We start from the raw sequence: 15,955 nt of genomic DNA on the forward strand, positions 1-15,955 counted from the left end.
TTTTGAGTCACACTTTCGAATGTTCAGTCTTTTATGGTGAGGAGAGTATGGCGGAGCAAAGACGTTCAAATCATGGTAGCAAGAGAGAGGAAGAGGAGGGAAGGGCTCAGGACTCCCTGGAGCTCTGTTCTCAAAGCAAAGTCTTTCCAAAGAGCTAGTTCTTTTACCACGGAGCCTTCAGTGGGTGAGCCCCAGCCACTTCTCAAGACACCCAGAGCATCTTACACAGCACCTTGAAACACAGTGTCTGGCTTCTGTTTAATGGCCCACATCTCCTCTGTAGCCACTTGCCTTGGCCCCAACGTTGCACGAGCCTCTTTTCTGAGCAACCTGCAATTTCCATTCATCTTTCTGATTTCTGCTCACCATTTTTTACTGTAAACATGGCAGTGAAAGCAGCCCACAATGATCACAATGCTGCATGACCTTGCAACTTCCTGTCAGATCCGTTAGTCCTTCTGCTTTAAACTCGGCCCCACAGGGGGTCTCAGGGCATGGCCAGTATGGCCGCTTCGTTCCCAGGAGATTTCTCCTTCCCATTTGAAGGCTAACTCGCCCAGTCTTCTCTGTCCCTGTAACTATCAGCTGACATTCTTCTGGGCCCAACCAGACTTGCCCATTAGGTTCTGCTTACCACATTTTAAGGCTTTTCTAGACCACATCTCCATGTTTCTCCCCTGCAAGCCACCTCGAAAGACACCAGAGCTGCATAGCCTTGGATCTGTCACGGCAAGGAGCCCAACACTCTGGGGTCAGTTTTTCATGTTTGCCTTTAGGTTGTGACCAAACACTTAAAGGGGGCAATAAAGGACAAAATGTAGACTTTAACTCATGGCTTCAGGGAGTTCAGCCCATCATGGTAAAGGGAGCATAGAGGAACTGACTAACCTCTATCCTGATGGACATGAAGCAATTAAAACCAGAGACGGTCTGTTCTACTGAGTATATTCTTCTTTCTCCTTTTATGCCATCCAGGTCCTCAACCTATGAGCTCCCTCATTCCATCAGACCCTCTCCTCTTAGCTAATACCCACACAGGAGTGCCCAGTTTCCAGCTGGTGGTGCTGCTGGTACTGGTTGCAGGCACTGCTAGCCTTTGGCATGTGGAGCTGCACTGACAGATGGGCAGCTAAGACCAGAGCTTCAGTGCGATAGCTCAGTCCTGTTTCCAAGATTCCCTCTGTTGCAAGTTTGCCACTAGAATGTGAGAATCCTCAGCCAGAAGCTCTCACCAACCTAAGAAGACCTATGCCTTCCCTGCCTGTCCAGGCCAGGTGGACAATCAAATGGGACCCTTAGACCCTGTGGAGAGGACGGAGATGCATGAGAAAATAAAAAGGCACAGCAAGTCAAGACGTCTGATCAAGCTGGCAAAGATTTTATTGTTCACACAGGTTATATACTCTGAAAACAGGATATGGGGAGGGGTAGGAAAGGAAAGAGGGCTTTGCAGGTGGAGGAAGCTAGCTGCAGCTGTGGGGTCTAACTAAATTATACCTGTTGTTCTCACAAAGCCTTTCCGTTACCAGGGGTTCTAAAAACATCTATCTAGCAGGATGTTGGCTAAATCTAGAGATCAGGAGGAAGGGTTACTAAGGTGGGTTGCTATGAGGCCTTGTTTGAAGTTCTGAGAATTGAAAAGTGAATCATGGAAAGTAAGCAGAAAGAAGAATAGTAGATAGGAGAGCCAAGGGTGAATGTTTGCCAAGAATAAGGCCTTGCCATGGCTTCCCACACCTGCCATGGCTGGCCACCCTTAATCCTATCACTTCCAGTTTTCTGAGTTCTGCAAGTTCTAGGGCTTAAGCTGCTTCTGTTGAGCATAACAATTAGAGGGGGGAAATGCATCTGCTGGATATTAAAAGATGCCAAACAGGTCCATCTTCTTTGCATCCCCCTTGATGCTAGCTTATGAAGTGGTAACATTCCAAAGACATACATTCTTCAGGTGGGTCATGCTCACAGTTGTAACATAATCCAAGGAACCCCAATGCCAGTCCAGTTGGTGGGGCCATACTATTGACCAAGGATTGCTGACACAGACAATGCCAGCCAATTGGGAACTGCTGTTTAAAAGAGCTGCTTTCGTAGGTCCAATGGGGCGTGGGCGGAGGGTATTTTAAAAGCTCGCAGAAGCATTTCTCACCTGCTCCCGGAGGGAGTCTGTGTCTTTGATTCTATGCCACCTCACTTCCGACCCCAAAAGGAAGGTAGGGTCAGGCAGTGAATAGTCCAAGGTACAGGCAGCACCGTTCCTTCGCCTAAGCCAAGTATTTTACTTAGTTATGTTGGAAGAACAGAACTTTTCATTCATGGGGCCTTGTAAGAGGTGCTATGGGTGTGCCCTCAAAGGAGATCATGAGACCCCAACCTGTCCTCATTTATTTTTAAACTTTCTATCCAGAAAATACAGAGTTTCCATCCTCATGTTCTCCTGCAGTGATATTCAACCTTGCACAGGCCCAGTGGTCTTACATTGAAACTTCCCCTTCTTTATGAGTTCACCATATCTTTTTTATGGTGACAGAAAACTGGCACAAGTAGGTTAATAAATTTCTGTAAATCAAGAAATAGTCAGGTGGAAGGTAAGACAGGCTGTCTTTCTTGATACCCAGTGTATGAACAGTCTCCTCAAGTGCTGCACGCGTTTCTCTCCCTCGGGTGCACATGTGCGTGTGTGTATGTGCATAAACACATACATATGTGTACTTGCCTACAAGTACTGCCCCCTGGGATAATGTAACTGCTGTCTTTAACCATTCGTCCTCTACATTGTTAGTCCTTCTGATGCATCTTTCAAAGGACTAATCCTGTCTTGGCCAGGCTGAGGGTGGGTGGAGGGGTTGATGGTGATACAGCCCATTTTGCTGTGCTCTTGGTGAGTCCGGTCTCTGTGCCCCTTCTCTGGAAAGCAGGAAGTACTTGTTGCTTTGTTCTCAGCTCTGGAACGGAGTAAAGTCAGAACAGTGGGGTCATCGTGTTGACTTGTGAGTTTGACTGAGTAAAAAATATTAGAGTGGTCAAGACTTGCTTCAAAGTATGGTTTCCTAACTGTTTCCAATGGATATTATCCAGTTGTATAGGTACTTCCCAGTAAGAAACTTTCAGAATACAGTTGTCATAATTCAATGTGCAGGAAGGAAATTACCGAGATTTACCAAAGCCTGGGGACTGCAAAGATGTCTCAGTGGTTCAGGGTTTTTATCGCTCTTGCAAAACACATGAGTTCAGATCCCACATCTGCTATGCACGACAGGAGGCTCACAACTACCTCTAACTCCAGCTCCATGCAATGCCCTCATCCAGTCTCCATGGACATCCACACATGCAAACACATGTGCACAAATAAGAATAAAATGTTAAAGAACTACCAGAGATTATAAAGAATAAGAAAGACTTCCCATCATGGCCATGCTTCACAGTAATTATGCCCCTCATTTGAAAATCAGGCTTTTGTTTGCAAATTTTATTCTAAATAGTAATTGTTTTGATTGCTCTAGAGATTTCCAGAAATTGAAAATTAGGAAATTAACCTTTGGTCTCCCACATTAAAACAAACAAACAAAAAAAACCTATAAAAATCTAGTAACTGAATTTGTGTGTATAGTGTGTGTATTTGTAATTTGACCTAGGACCTCTCCCAGATTAAACCTATGTTCTATCACTGAGCTCTACCTCAGCTTGAACTATCTATTTTTAATGGCATTCTCAAATCTCTCAAGTTAAAAAAAATCCAAATAGATGAATATGCTTCCAACCCAAAGATAGCATGCTAGTTTTCGGCATCCAGAAATGGTCACACAAGATCCATCTGGCTTGACATTTAATCCCTACTGTCATATTTTTGGCTCTTTCTCTATCTTTGACCAATATTTTACATAAACGTCAGCCCAGAACTTGGACACAGTAAATCAACTGTATCTTTTACTCTGGATCTCTTGTTTTTTCTTTTTTCTTTTTTTTCCAGAGTTGGCAAGTTTTGACACAGAGCCTCCGGAGCAGCAGCCCTGACAATCCCACAGTAGATACATCCCTGCAGCTTTCTCCTCTAAAATCAAGGCTAGCCACAGACATTGCTGAAACATTGCTGCCCTCAGGAGCAATTCGGGTGCCTGCCCAGCTGCCATCATACTTCCTCCTGCCTGCCTAAGGAAGCATCGGTTCTCTCAGCACCATGCCACCCCAGCTAAGAGCCTTGGTTATTAGCTGCCCTTTGTGATCTCCGGTTCCTGCTGGCCTCCAATCCATTGCTCCAAATGCTTCTAAGCCCATCCAAATAGTCTTTTAAAGTCCCTCCATTCCTTGCTGGGCTGGTGTCTCCTCAGTGTGTTTTCCCAGTCAGCAGTGTTTCTCCTAATCTGAGGGATTCATCTTTGATCCCTCCTCCTGCAGACTTGCATTCTGGGAAAATATTAGTGAGTCACTAACAGGTTAAGATGGAAGTGGGAGACACTAAGAGGGTCTCACCGGTCTCAAGTGATTTTTAACAGTGAAGCCTGTTTGCCTTTATCTGGAGCTAACCTTGGCAGACACCTGCAGCCCTTCTGTGATATACTGTCACCACCATTCGTCCCCACTTCCTAAGTCTGGCACTCAGGCCCATCATCTACTTCACACAGCCAGCCTAACCATTTTACTTCTGAAAATCTTACAAGGGCCACCTCTCACTCTCTGTCAGGCCCTCAACTTCTCAGCTATTCCCCTCCCATTTTCTCCTGGGGAACTTGGCCTCAGCTGTCTGTCACTCTACCCTGCACCCCCTCCTTTAACTTGAAGCAAAACTGTTAAAAGTTTCTAGCTAAGCTCTTATCCACAACCTCTCAAATGAGGAAAGTGACTAAGTTCTCCAAAGTAAGTTCACATCTTATTCCTCCATCACTGAGAAGAGCAAATGAGGTAAGACAAAGCTAATTTCCTCTCCTCTTTACTGTGGCAAAATTCCTTGACAAAAGCAATTTGAAGGGGGAAGGGGGACTTATTGGCTCACAATCCTAGATCACAGTCCATCATTGTGGGGAGTCAAGGAGTGAGTCCCATGGCATCCAGACTCTCTAGCAGACCACGGTGGATTAAGGCATACATGCTTGCATGTGTTCAGCACAGTCTCTTCTCTTCATTCTGTCTATGCCTCAGTCTATGAAGTGCTGCCATCCAAATTCACTTCAATTAACCCAATTAAGGAAGTCCCTCACAGGCCTGCCCCCAAGACAACATAATTCAGACAGCTCCTCATCAAAACCCACTGTCCTGATGATCATACATTGTGTTCATCTGACCGTCAAAATTAACCAACCAGTGTCCGGTGAGTCTTAAGAAGCCCAAGCCATGTATGTGTGCATCAGTACCCACGTGTAGCTCATGGAAATACTGATTAGCTGAAGGGTTATTAAGTTCAACATTTGGACGGTCCATCTTTAACGTTGGTGACGTCCTATAGGGAAATAGAAACTTTACACAAAGGAACAGTACAAAAGGAAGAGATAGAGTTGGTTTCAAAAGGAAGAACATCTATTCTGCTCAGTTCAAGTAAACTCTCAGCGAAATAAGCATCTTCAAGTGCAAAATTGGGGGGGGGCAACAACATCTGATGTGAGAGAACAGAATGGCAGAGACTTCAGAAGAGCAGTCTGGTAAACTGATAGCTTTGAAATGTATGTTCTCCAATAATGACCTTCAAAGTAAAATTCTAGGTACAGAACATTAAAACTATGACTTTGAAACCCTCACAACGGCAGTGCTTCTAAGAGCCAAACATCGGGGCAATTTAAAGGCCCGGAGAGGAGGAAATACTTCCTGTGAAATACAATATCGCTTTGGAATAAACTAGTGGGCAGAAAATAACGAAAGAAAACAAAACAAAACTCAAATTATACAAGCACGTGGGGGACGCTGGGGAAATGGCAGGACAACTAAAATGTTCGCTTCCTTTGCTCTGGTAGGTCAGGGTAATTGTAATTTTGGGGTCTGACATTTTCCATGTTGGATAAGCATTATATTTAGAGTGTTTTTTAAAAGCCTATACTGAAAGCATTGGTAAGCAAAAACCCACTTGTCGGGTTCATCCTCAGCTGTTTTTTGAAGTCTTTCTGGTCTCACTTGGACAATAAAAAGCCACTTTAGAAGCAGGATATGTAGCTCAGTCGGCAGAGCACTTTCTGAGCATGAGCAAAGCTCTGCCCTCTATCCTCCGCACCTCACAGCACGGGGTAAGCCTTAAAAGGGTCAGAAGTTCAAGGTCCTCGGCTAATAGTAGTTCAAAGACTGCCTGTTAAAAGCATATTTAAATCAAAAACCAATTTTAAGCAAAATGAGTAACTGAGCCATGCACAAAACCTGCCTTCCTGCTGAGGAAACAGGACAGAAAACTGTTCTGGAATGTCCCCTCAGCTCCTCTCCCTGTCCTTGGTGACTGGTTGAACTTGATTTCTTGGTACCCCTCAGATCCATCAAGTAGACATGACTTAATTCTTCATAGTCTCCCTATAAAGCTCTCTCTTCCCCCCCCCCACCCTTTCCTCTCTTCTTTCCTCCTGTCTATATTTGGGAGACCCAACTCCACCAAAAGGACCCCCTAAAGCAAAATTATCAGGCTAGATTTTGTGTGAGGCAGAAACACCCTTGGTGGGTGGAGCCCCTGAGATTCCGGGGCTCGCCTTATCCAGCACAGGCTCACTTACAGGGACTGACCCACTAAAGTCTTGTGGAAAGTGACGACGTCTACACAGACATGAGCTTTAAATCAAGAGAAGAAAGAGGCCACTGGAAGACCAGGACAGAGAACAGAGAACCACAGCCCCAGTGGTGCAGGATGGAGCTGAGAGGGTGGTGGGGAAAAACCATCCGAATGTCACCAAGGAAGAGAAAGGCGGTAAGCAGCAGAACTTAGGACACTGAAGTCACTCCCTCTGTAGATAGAAAGCTTGGATCTGTTACCTGGGTAGTAACGGTCGCCTTCTGAGAAGGGAAAAGAAAACAACAGCAAGGAAAGGGGTGCAGAAACACTAAGAGAAAGCAGAATTTCCCATAGAAGAGAGGAGAGAAAGTGGACACAAGAAGCTTCTAAAAAGTTAGTGAACCAATATTCCCAGAGTTTCAGAAGGCCTGTCATTTCAGCACGCGGGGCAGGTTGGCTCATGAGTTTGTTCTAAATCCTTTTTGTTCTAAATCCTTTTTGTACTAAATCCTCTGTATTTTGTACTATTTCCTTCCGTCTTTGCCTTGTACTTTTTACTTGAAACTGAAAACAAAAGAAGTAAATTGTGAATTGTGAACAGGGAAACGGCATTGCCCCACTTCTACAGAGCTGTTCTTTATAGAAGCAAATGGACGTATTTACTTCAGATCATGGACTTTCCGTTACTGCCAGGGTAATTGGTCTAAGTTTCTCACTTGCAGATACCCAATGAATCCCTTAGAACTGATGTAGGCATCTTTGGCTCTCCCCTGATCCACGGTAGGTGATTGACAGGAACAGAATGAAAATCTAAATAAGCATCAGAGTGTGGTGGTGTCTCCTGCAATGCCAAGCCAGGTGACTCGCATCCATCCTTGGGTTTGGGATCCATGTGATGAAAAGAGAATTGACTCCTGAGAGTGCACGCCGTGGCACATACACGCACACGCACGCACACCAAATTTTCTGGCCACTGAGGTAATTCAAGGGCTCATAAAATTCTCACCTCGTGAAAGAAAATAGGCTGCTTTCTTAGGAAAAAAAACAAAGGTCTTTCCTAAAAACAATTTAAATAGAAATACACTTGGGAGGAACACTCAAACGGAAGGGGATTGAGAAATGCAAGGGAACTAACTACTCTTCTCAACAAACAGGGACTCAGAACTCTCCCTCTGATGATGTTACTGATCACCGGAAACTCTCAGCAGGCCCTCTATGAAATGCTTATTCTCATCCCACCTGACTCTCACACTTGCCTGATCTAGTCCTGGCTGTTCCACTTATTAAAACTTACTAAAACTTCTTCTTCCTGGTCTGGGCCCTCAAAAAGTCTGCAAGTCTCCCTGCTGTTGTTCGTGAGCATGCGTGAGATGTGGTGTCTATGTGCAAACATGTGGAGTCCCAAGGCCCAAAGCAGGTTGTCTTTCTTCACCCGTGCTTTGCCTTTCCTTTAAGATACAGGGTCACTCAGTGAACCTGAGGGTCACTGATTAGGCCAGGCTGGCTAGCCAATGAGCTTCAGGTATTAACTTATCTGAGAGCTATTAACCCTTACCAGCCTAGGGTCACAGGCACCCAAAATATGTCTGGCTTCTGATGAGCAGTCTGGAAATCCAAACACAGTACTTGCTCAGTGAAAATTCTACTGACTGAACCATCTCCCCAACACCAAGTCACCCTTTCTCCACTATCCTTTTCGAGGAAGCAAGGTTAAAGATGGGTGACTGCTTACAGGTACAAATAAGCCTTCTCCCCACTGTTGGTCACAGAGCATACTGTACACCTCCTTGGGCTTGACTCCCAGCATCCTGCAGCCCAGATTGTCTCACAAGACAGCCTGTTCTGACCTGTGTTTCTGAGAAAGCATTTGAGGACGATAGGGAATGTAACATTTGTTTCTCTATGGTAATAACTCACAACCCCTGCCTCCCTTTCTCCGTAATGAGAATGTCTTCAGGGCTGCTATGAGAAGTCCCTGGGGGCTCCACATGAGATATATCAAGGACACAATTTGATACAAACGCATCTGTCCTGATGCGCACATCTTTTTATCATTAGAGAGGATATGGCAGCCGGTGCAGACCTCCTTAAAGTTGTAAGATTTCAACTATGACTTCTGAAAGAAGGAAGGAGGAAACCTCCCTGGGAAAAGAGCTATGTAGGATGGGGCTCACGTTGGTTTTGCTAGATTCCCAGGCTGAATTAATTGTGTTTCCAAACAGTCTTGCCTGAACCACGTTTCCAAAGACTGTGGGCTGCAGAGAACACAAACCCCTTTCACACACAACAAAAATCAGAAGAGGCGCCAGAATCCCCCGTGGGATATTGTTTCTTTTCCATTCATGAGAAACCTGGCAAAAGATGTTGCATTGCAGGGAAACTGGAGATGAAAAGATCACAAAGGGAGGAGATATTCAGCCTAAGGACAGGTGTGTGTGTGAGTGTGTGTGTGTGTGTGTGTGTGTGTGTGTGTGTGTGTGTGTGTTTGTTTTAGAATGAAGGGGGAAAGGTCGACCCTAAGGTGAGGGAATGACTCAGCTTTCCTTCCCTACAGCAGAGGCAGACAGAGAACAACACCAAGAAGGGGAGAGGAAGGAAACCTGAGATGGTGCTTGATAGTGTTCTCAGTTTGGGCCAAATGTTCATTTGCAGTATCAAAGTTTGTTAAGAATTGAACAACCTATGTATAGAAACAAGCTTTAACGATGGTTTACAAATGAGGGCACCCCAAAATGCACTTCCCACGTACCCTGGGGTCTCAGGATACACTCAAAGTTACAGATTTAAAAAACGGTTCAACTGGAGAGGTCAAACCAGCCATGTGTATTCCATGTCAGCCCAACCATCCAAGCCCTAGCTGTCTAGAAAGGATTACGAATTTGCTATCCTTCCAGTTCTATGAAAGGTCTATATTTCTGTTTAAGACAAAGCCATTCTCTGGAGGACGATGCTTGCCAACACTCTGAAGAAATAATCTCTCAAAATTCTTGCAGCCCACTGTGTTATGATTTCATCTCATGAAATACAGCACCTAACATTAAACCCCATAAAATCGAGTCCCAGCGGAGGGGCTCCAGACTCAGAGTAAGCAGCCAGCAGGTGATGCCCAGAAAAGTGGATCAGCCTCTGCTCAGATGTCTGCTTCCCACCACTGGGCTCCTTCAGCCAGAGCAAATCAGTTTTGCTTCTGCAGATTATTCTCACTCCTGCACACAGCAGACCATGTGCATGCTTTGTGAATGAACGACCCATGTTACCGCTCTGCAGCATTGATTCTCTTACGAAGGCACTTCTAAACGGAAACACCCAAATCCAATCTGGTTCCCCAGTCTGTGGATATCATCTCTGCTTTTGCCTATGGATGGTCAAGCACATCAATATGAGGGTCAGAGAAGACAAAAAGACTCATTCTTCTAGCTAGAGAGGAATTTACAAGAGTTTCTGTTCTGCACTGAAGACTTGGAGCCTTGATAAATTAACCATGACCCCCCAGTAACCCATCCATTCCCACAGAGCCACGCTGTATCTGCTCCCAGCAGCTGCCATGCACCCCTCAATACTGTAATTTTAAACAATAAGGTTATCCTTTGATAAGCATCTTAATAAGAACTTGATCAATGATCACTGAGGCAGAAGCTCATAACTCAAACCTTCATGTTGTTATTGGAATTCCTCCTATCACCCATATTTATCTTCAGTACTTTTACTGGCATCAAAGGCAAGTCAATTATTATCAAGGGTTTATCTCCACCTCTGTATTAAGAACACTCAGTACATATCTTTCCACATCCAGTGTTTTTATTTCAGATATAAAATAAAGCTTGCATGTCATCCCTGTGGTCTCATTTTTGGGTATCACCCATCCCTGGGTATAACCCACCCCTGGGTACCACCCTTCCCCATGGTCTCATCCATCCCTAGGTAACACCCATCCCTTGGTATCACCTATTCTAGGGAACCGTGCACCCTGGTATTACTTATCCTTGGATGTCATTCAGCCCTGGGAATATCACCTAACCCTGAGTATCAACCATCGCTGGGTATTACCCACCCCTGGGTATCATCCAATAGTAAAATTTTTCTACAATTCAGAAAATGACACTTGAGATAAAAGCTAGATTCTTGGTCTGGGAAGACTTTTCTCTTATTGAAATCTCATGGTAGAAGGGAGTTCACATTCATCCCTTGTATAACTAGAGAGTGCCTTCCTTAACTGGAAAGGTCACAGTGACACCACTCACCTATGGAAGCTCTGTCCTTCTATCCAGCTCATCTTATAGCAGAGGTCACATAGACTTGGCACCTCCTCCTCTTCTATGTACACAGATTTATAAGATTAAGACTCTCGTTGTTTCAGAGTTAAAGTCTGAGGTGGGACTGAGGGGATGGCTCTGTCAGTGAAGTTCTCACCCTGCAAGCATGAGATCTATGTAAGAGTGTCAAGTGTAGTGCTATGGTATACAGGCTCACAACCCATTACTGGGAAATTCGCAATGGTAAGGTTCCCGAGGCTTGCTGGCCAGCAAGCCTAGCCTAACTCTCAAACTTCAGGCCAGTTAGAGACCCTGTCTCAAAAAAGGTAGACAACACTCATGAAGATGACACCCAAGATTGACCTCTGGCCCCCATATATGTGTTCTCTGTCTCTCTGTCTCTGTCTCTGTCTCAATCTCTGTCTCCATCTCTGTCTCCCTCTCCCTATCCCCCACCCTCTCACACACATACACACACATACACACACATACACACACATACACACACACATACACACACACACATACACATGCCTGAGGCGATTTGTGAATGAGCCCAGCTCGAGCTGGAGAAGCCACTGTTGTAATGAAGCATCTTTCATTCGTCAGCATCCTCTTGTCTTAGTAATTTCAGAGTATGGAATTTCAGAGTATATTAATAATTTTCCTCCCATGTGGGTTTTCTCATATGTGTAAACTCTTCTACCTCTCCCTTTGCTTCCAAGTCATGGACATCAAAGGCTCCTACTCTAAGATGGGGTGGAAGTGTCTGTATTAGTCTCTGTCCTTCAAATGACTCCATGAACCACAATACTTATGGCCCCTGACCTGGTCTTTCCTAGTGGTATTAAACCACCAATGCCCATGTTGTAAATTAATACGAAATATCCTTCAGAGTATCGGTGATTTTCTCCTGTGAGTGTTGTTACTAGCTGACCTATGAGGCTTTCTGTACTGATCACACTGGCTGCACAAATGAAAGAGCATGTGGGCTCATATAAGCCGGTAAGGAGGCCAGAAACCATTTTTTTGTTAATGTTAGGAATCTTTTCTCACAGCTCTGACACACCACATAAAACTACAAAATGACCGCATGTTCTCTTACTTGTTTCTTACACCACTAAGCCATTCGCTAACCTTTCAGAATCTGGATGTATGAAAAGTAATAAATCAAAGCCTAAGTTCTGTCATGATGGCATAGAAGACCTTAAGATGTCTAGCCTCACCAGCCTTCCTTGGTTGTCTTATCTACATGATAAAAAAAAGAAAAGAAAAAAAAGAATCTCGTTTTTAGCAGCTTTGTGATTCTTGAATGATTGCATTGCCTATGAAGATGCTAAAACAATAGCTGTGTTGCAGATGTTGTTGTCAAGCCCAGTCTCCACTCCAAGGCCATTCATTCCCAGGATTACTCACTCACTCTACAAATACCAGACAGTCAATAGTACCAAGAACTGTGTGCACTCCCGAAGGCAAAAAGCACACACGGCATTGGCCTTCATGCAGTTTAGAGCCCTCTTTGTAGAGACGGGGAAAGACAGTGACTTGTTAACTGTCTGAAGGGGAAGAAGATGGACATCATGATGATAATGTATCACAGGGGGTGGTACCAGCAGAGGCCACTGTGGCTCATCTATTCAACAATAGATTGGACACAGTAATGACCACACCTTGGAAAATTGCTAGGATATTAAGCCTGAAACATGGTACCAAACTTTGAGAAAGGAAGAGAGCTATAGGTTTGAACAAAAGAAAAGTATGATGTGTTCCTGCAGGAAAGAAGGGAGAGGATGTTACAGACCTTGTAAGGGGGATGATTTAAGAATCTTTAATGATGCATAACAGTTCCTCGGGCCTCCTGGGGAACAGAAAGCACCTCATAATAACACAGTATTTCTCAATGGCATGATTTAGTGCCTGGTGTGACATTTGACAGTGTCTAGAGACATTTTTGTTATCATAACTTGGGACTAGGGATGGAAGGGCAAGGGTCTAGTGTCGTTAATGGGCAAAAGACCACCATTCAGATAAGCATCTTACTGTGTACGACACTGGGGTTAATAAATTCTCAACTACAGAGAATTCATCAAGCCTTGCTGTTCACTGGTGTTTGTCTAAAAACCAATGCTAAGATAGAAAAAGTATTTCTCAGAATTGAATGTTCTTCCCCTCTCAGGAGTTTCCTGGGTCACTGTGTAAAAGATGTTTAAGAAGCCAAGGCAGGAGCTGGAGAAACAGCTCAGAACTTAACAACACTTGTTATTCTTGCAGAGGACCTAGGTTCAGTTGCCCCCACCCTCACAAAGGCTCATAACCATCTATACCTTCAATTCCAGGGAATCTAACAGCCTCTTCTGACCTCCAAGGGCACTAGACATACATGTAGCACACAGGTAGACAAACAAAACAATCATACATGCAAAATCAAATAAATAGTTCTTGTTTTGTTGTTTGTTTTCTTGTTTAAGTGAGTCAGAGGAAATGACCATAATGAAATAGAAGTGTGTGCGCAATCGTGAAACGCCGCAGCTGAAGCCCTGGGAGACAAGAGAACCCAGAGGAGCCTGGAGAAACGGCACCATAGAAGAGGTTGACAAAACAGCAAACCATAGGGGAAAATATAAAATACATGGAGACAGTATGAAAGTAAGACTCAGAGAAGGAGGATGACACACAAGGCTCTTTATGGTATTGTAACAGTGGTGTGTGCCTTACACACTTGTAAACAGGTATAAACTGACAGTGTATCAGTATCATCTGACAAACTACAGGGAGCAAAGGAGTGCACGGGAATCCTAGGTGCCTTCTCAGATTCTCTGCAAGTCTCAAAACTTTTTGGAGCAGGAAAATCTAGTAAGTGTTGTTAAGAGTTTGGGGTTTAATCATTTAAATTACCACCTGTGGTAATAGAAAGGCCTGAGAAAAAGGAAGCTATGTTTTACCTTAAATGTTGTTATTTTATTTTCAAGAAATACCCTACAAAATCAGTTCCCTTGAATGTCATAGAGAAGGCAAACACCCTTGTTGATTTGTGGCTCTAAGCTCTGCACTTGGGAGGCTGAGGCAGGAGGAGGCTAGCCTGGGCTACATGATGAATTCCCCATCTAAAATAGCAAACAAATAAATATAAAAAGGATATGAACTGAATCTACTCCTGCTGTTAACTAACACACCAGACTGCCACAGTGACCTTTGACATGGCCCAGACCAAGACTCTGCTGACCTAGCTGTATGTTACTGGTGAGGACGTAGAGACGGTAAGTAGGGAAAACTGCACCAAGGGTCTGAGTAAAGGACTGCAGAGGACTCGGGTGGGACGAGTGCCCAGACTGTTGCGAGTTCAGTTCCCAGCACCTAAGTCCACAACTGCCTCTAGTTGTTCCAGGAGATGCTCATGACCTCTCCAGGCCTGCACATGGGTAGACAGACAGACAGACAGACAGACAGACAGACAGACAGACACACACACACACACACACACACACACACGCAATGATAAAAACAAACCCTTTCAAAAGGGAACTTGAGTTTGTGAGCAAATGAAAGAAACCAATGAGGGATGCAGACTAGAAATATTTTTCTTAATATACAGGGGAGTTGAGTCCATTTGCAAACTGAAGGGAAGGCCTGTTGGGGAAGGAGAAACTTAAAATCCAGTAGAGAGCAGTCTAGGAGCCAGGTCAGTGAAGAAGCCGTGATCTTGACCACTCACACACAGCATGTTCTAGAGAAGAAAAAGTCACCCCTCTCTGCAATGGACGCCAGCAATGAACTGGAATGTGTCTTCAGCAGCACTGATGGCAGCAGAGGCAGTTGGTGCACAGTGTCTGACACTGAGATGGTGGATCATGGAATTAGAGAGGAAAACCTGGGGGCAGTATGTTGATGCCAGACACTCAGACTGTTGAAGGGACAGGCGAATGGGTCAGGCCTCGCGGAGAAACACAGATTATTTTAACACTATAACTAACAAAGAAGATTTGGTGCCTAATGTAACCCAAGACCCTCACTCCATAGCACCCCCAAGCCACCCCTCCAGGCACAAGTGGAAGCCACATCTGTGAGCTCTCTTGGTAAAGGCAACCCTCACATCTCACTAAAGAAGCTTCTATGTCTGCCTCTGGAGACTACTACAGCGATGGATGGGCGGCCAAATTGCAGAGAATATGTGAATGACATTACAGTCCCCAGCCCCAGACTGGACAATAACACAACCAGCACACCCACGGTTCGGGGAACCTCACAGAAGAAGGAGAGAGAAGTGTGTCAGAGCCTGAGGACTAGGAAGCTCCAAAGCAAGACAGTTTCTTCTGGACAAAACAGGGATGTGGCATCCATGAACTCTCAGCAATATGGCTGCCTGCACGAGACTTGCAAAGACCATGCCCATTGAAATGCCAGTGTAGATGAAGGAAATTCTACAAGGCCCCACACATAGATAAAGTGCTACAGGCAAGCAATGGCTGCTAAAAGAGGAACTACCAGGTTTTCTTAATCTTATGTTCAGGGCCAATATGTTAATCCTAAGAGGTCAGGACTAAACATGTGCCAAAAAAAGTAACACTAATTGAACTTACTAGGAGATATACACATATTATATATTAATTATATATTTATTATATATTATATATATTATATATTATACATTATACATTATATATGATATGTTATACATATCATATATATGTGTGTTATATATCCATAAATTATATATGATTATATTTATATGTTCAGTATATTCACTAGGAGATATATATTATTTACATCTACAGATAACTATAAATATAGAAGAAGAGGAAATGAACCCAAGACTGTTGGGGGTTGTTGGGGAGGCACAAGGGCAACTGATGAGGGGAAATGGGAAGGATGCATACAGGGTTCTCATGCATAAGATTCTCAAATTAAAAAAGCAAAGAAACTCAAAGCAAAAAGAAAATTTATAAGACAAGGTACAGTAAGCCATTGCCGAGAGAGCTGTGAGTTTTGTGATACTGTAACAACCCACCTGAGATAGTTCATGTATAAGGAG

At 44.2% G+C, this 15,955-nt stretch overlaps 1 long non-coding RNA gene across 2 annotated transcripts in view; it reads right to left on the reverse strand.

The window, feature by feature from the left end:
* Positions 1 to 1,357: 1,357 nt before the first annotated feature.
* The window catches only part of LOC143442015 (uncharacterized), a 44,455-nt gene continuing 29,857 nt past the window's right edge, over positions 1,358 to 15,955 (reverse strand). For both annotated transcript variants that reach the window (XR_013109879.1, XR_013109878.1), the window contains one exon: positions 1,358 to 2,942. This is a non-coding gene — a long non-coding RNA (uncharacterized LOC143442015). The remainder of the gene's footprint in view (positions 2,943 to 15,955) is intronic.

Source organism: Arvicanthis niloticus, chromosome 4 (assembly GCF_011762505.2).
Source record: "Arvicanthis niloticus isolate mArvNil1 chromosome 4, mArvNil1.pat.X, whole genome shotgun sequence".
NCBI classification, from domain to species: domain Eukaryota; kingdom Metazoa; phylum Chordata; class Mammalia; order Rodentia; family Muridae; genus Arvicanthis; species Arvicanthis niloticus.